Genomic DNA, 4,485 nt, shown 5'->3' with positions numbered 1-4,485 from the left:
CATGTGGTTGGAAGGTATCCTACAGCATAAATAGTGTTGAAAAGTGCGAGTAGTGTAACTTGCGTGTCATTTTGTAAGTTTTTAATCATTTCATACATGACTCTGTCGGATCCCGGTGCAGAGCTCTTGCATGCGATCAAGGCTGCTCTCAATTCGGCAATAATAAAAGGACGGTTGTACGATCCACTCGGTCGGCATTTTCTTATGAATGGCTTACACTCTTTTATTGATTTATATTTGTGGCAGGATGGTGAATAATGGGCTAAAATGGTAATTCTCTCAAAGTGCTCTCCAAGTGAATCTGCCTGGTCTTGCAAGGTATTGCCCTGTGTGTTTACCAAAGGCAGTGAATATGTTCGTCACCCTCTTATCCTATTAACCCTGTTCCAGAATTTTGCCTCATCTGTAGACGAGTTCACACCCAGTAAAATCTCCTGCCAACTCTTTCTTCTGGCCTGTCAGTGCGTTCTCCTACCTTACGACTTTACTTTCTTAAAGCTAATAAGATTCTCTGCAGTGGGAGAAGCGCGTAGCAACCCCCACGCTTTGTTTTGTTTCTTACGAGCGATCCTACATTCGTCGTTCCATCACGGGACACGCTGTTTGCATGCCAAACCGCTTACTTCAGATATGCATTTAGATGCGGCATCTATTATGAAGGCTGTAAAATACTCCACAGCAGCATCAATTCCTAACGAAGACATGTCAGCTCATGAGATACCATTAAGAGTTTGGAATTTCTCCCAATTGGCTGCATCAACCTTCCACCTAGGAGCCTGTGTTGGACATTCGTTTTCTTTAGGTGGTCTTAGCAGTATGGGGAAGTGGTCGCTCCCATAAGGATTGTTGGTAACTTCCCCTTCAAGTTCAAGCAGTATAGACGGGGAAACTGTGCTAAGATCAATTGAAGAAAAGGTTCTGTTTGCAGGACGGTAATATGTGGGTTCCTTCTTATTCGGAAGACAGGCACCAGAGGAAAAAAGGAACTGTTCAACAAGACGACCTCGCGCATCTATACGAGAGTCACCCCACAGGCATCTGTGTGCATTGAAATCGCCAAGAACAACATAAGGTTCTGGCAATTCATCTATAAAGGACTAAAATTTATGTTTGTTTAATTGATAATGTGCGGGTGTAAAAGCGAGCAAATGGTGATGAGTTCCTTCAGGAGAACAACTGGAACCCCCACTGCTTCAAGGGGCGTTTGTAGCTGAAAACGATGACACGCTATCATTTGCCTTTTTACCTGCAAGCGGCCGCCACGGAAGCTGTGTGCGCGCGTGTGCAAATAAGGAACTCTTACTATAGTCCTCGTGAGAGTTTAACAAAGCCCCTTTCAATCTCAGTATGCTTCACTCCAAGTCGGATAGGCTCCATAGCAGTGCATTTTGTATAATTCATCGCATAACAAGTCTGCGTTGAAGGTAAATTAAGCAAATTTCTTGATCATTGATCATAACAATCTAGCCGATGTGCGGATATATGTGATCGGACACGCTTTACTGCAATAAACTTTGTATACACTGCATAACACGTCTGTTTTATGGTGAAGCTAATTAAAGCAAATTTGTCGATCATTACGAAATCCATACAAGACCTTGCCTACGTGTGCACTGATTTGAGCTATGACTACGGTCGACTGTCAGTAGCTGGCACATTTTTGACATCTAGCTTTTCTCTCTCTCTCTCTCTCTTTCGAGAGAAAGTTTAATTGCATCTAGAGAAGGCTTGGAAAACTTGATGCTCTATGTGAGATGGCAAGGGACTAAAGAAAAGATGTGAGAAAAAAAGAAAAAGCACACCGATGTACACATACATACGTGCGCAATGTACTACCACAAAGTTATTTTCTCATTGCCTTTGGGGAGCACAACTGAGATCTGTATTTCTTAGTTGCACCATAAATCGTGCGTTCTGTGGCTACTGAATTCCCAAGGACAGCCGTCGCTGTTAAAAGTGTCGGCAAATACAAATGAATAAATTCTGTGGTGCAACCGATATACATGTTATATGTTGATACATGCCAAACATGTGCCAACACAACAGGGTGATACATGTATGGCATGCTGGACAAATAACTCTAAATAAATCTATCTTGAGCGCATGCCGTTAAGGAGACATTTAGCATTGTTAAATGTGTGTTTTGCAGCAAAGTCAATGTGTGTTTTTTTTTCAGTGAAATCGCAAGAATCAAAACGCCACATATACTCGATAACCGCCACATATGCTCGATGCACGTACATGTATGTACGTGCATCGAGCTGCAAGCAAAGTTTACCTCCGAACTGGTTAAATTGGTGATAAAGCCGTGGTCGAGGTAACTTTTACTTGAATCTACAGTGTGTAAAAGCCAATCACGATTGTTGACAGCTGAATTGTTACAATTGCAACCAGCAGCGAGACCTAATCTCGACCTACATAGCTATACAAACTAAAGTGCTCAGAGCCCATATTCAACATTCCACCATCTCGCTTGAGTACCAGCTTGTTTGCTTGAAAGTGATGAGCTCTCGGGCTACATGTTCAAGACCCATTGTTACTCATTCATTGTGTATTTGCTTTTGTTAGTATGTGACCTTTTGATGTAATTTTATAGGTGCAACAAAGCACTAATTTTTTTATAGTTTGTATTGCAAGATTTAAAATTGGGGGTTGTAACTATTATCATGTTTTTATGCCAACCCAGTGCCCCAAGTTGTGCGCTAGCTTGTGCCACTAGATGGGCGATTGTGTTTGTGATGGCATCATTTTTATTTCATCGTCATCATTCCAGCTTTGTCATGCTAATCTCACGCTACTTGCACTCGAACCAAATGGCTCACATGAAAAGATTCGAGGGTCTCCGCAGCAGCACACCCACCCGTTGTTGGTCATTTCTTTTTGAGCAGCGATTCAAAATCAAATTTCACACGAGTGCTTGTTTCGGAACATCCGATAGCAACGCTTCACCTTTGCATAGCCAACTACCTGCAAAATACTTCGCATAACATCAATTACCATACGGCGTGGAATTAACACAATTTTATCTGGTAGTTGGGACCTGTGTGTGGGGAATAATGAAATGGTTTTTAATATCTAGCTCCGCTGAAATATATATATATATATTGACAACTTGCATGCTAAGAGTAGCTTCTAAAGTCTCAAACTGGCATCAGAAAAACCAGCATCATTAAATGATACTGGTCTGGACAAATCCTTTCCAAAGATTTCTGTCCCGTTCTTCACCTCCTTTCCACAGTTCCTGTAAAAGTTTGTATGAAAGGACATTCGCAAAGGTAGCGTATGCAAAGGCCAAGCTGAAAAGCATGATGCCAACGCCTTAGCTGGCTGATGGTGTCTTTGGTGGAGCAAAGAAATGACATTTTTTAACTGTATTATGAAGACAAATAACACTATAGCACGCAGACTTATGCAATTCTTTCTTTCCTGCCATGCAAGACCGATAAAGCAAACGAGTAATTGCAAAGTAATCTGCATATTGTACACTAGCTGTATTGTGCCTTCCACACTACCGGTGAATACTGGCGACCTTTAATTCACCTTTCCCGTGCAACATGTCTTTATAAAACCATGCATCTACATTGGGTTGATATATGTAGGTTTGCCTTTTAAACTTCATGTCAACTTAACTCTGTCAACAGCAGATGCACTAAAGCTGCACACTCTTGCTACCTACTTCACATCTTGCAATTGAAATAAAGGAAACACAGGTCCTAACAGAAAACTTTTAAAGTGTATATCTTTTTCAAATATTTTTGTACCAACATGTGTAAACTGTACGTTAGAAACAGCAAAATGATTGTTATTGTCCTACTGACAGTTTTCATGTTTAATAGAATTCTCATTTTAACCTTTCTTAGGGAAAGACCATGTGGTGCCTACCGGTGTAGAGATGTAGCTTCGCGAGTAAGAAACTGGTGGGATTTTATCTAAAATTAAAATTCATTGATATTTGGTGGGGCAAGGTTCCTGTATTCTCAATAAGCACCCTTTATGGCTGAGAATATTTTTGTCATATTGTAACCTTTGAGAACGTGTCAAAATCTTTATTCTTAGCGCATTAGAAAACACCTTGAGAGAAAATAAATGAAACCCTTAATCTTATTGAAATAAAGGGGCTGAAAATAATTCGTTGAATACAGCAGCATTAAATGCAGGGACTTGCATGGGAAATCGGGTAAGTATTTACCAACCACGTTATGAATGCAAGCAGCTGACCCTTTCTAATAGAAAACACTAGCGCAGGTCTGTGACTTGCAGCGCAAAACCCGTGCACCCCTATGATGATACTGCGGTATTCATGGCAGACAGGACCGTTCAACCTTGCACAATGTAATACTCTGTGTATGTCTTTTAAATCTTCGTTTACCAACATGAGTGAGCTGCATGTTGCTAAAAGTAAAATTATTGTTATTGTCCTAGAGACAGTTTTCGTGTTGGATTCTTATTTTAACAGCCAACCTTAAACTTCCACACTGAAAGCGT

The sequence above is a fragment of the Dermacentor andersoni genome, chromosome 1, assembly GCF_023375885.2.
Source record: "Dermacentor andersoni chromosome 1, qqDerAnde1_hic_scaffold, whole genome shotgun sequence".
NCBI classification, from domain to species: Eukaryota; Metazoa; Arthropoda; class Arachnida; order Ixodida; family Ixodidae; genus Dermacentor; species Dermacentor andersoni.
The sequence above is the reverse complement of the archived record's forward strand: the minus strand, read 5'-3'. Positions refer to the sequence as shown.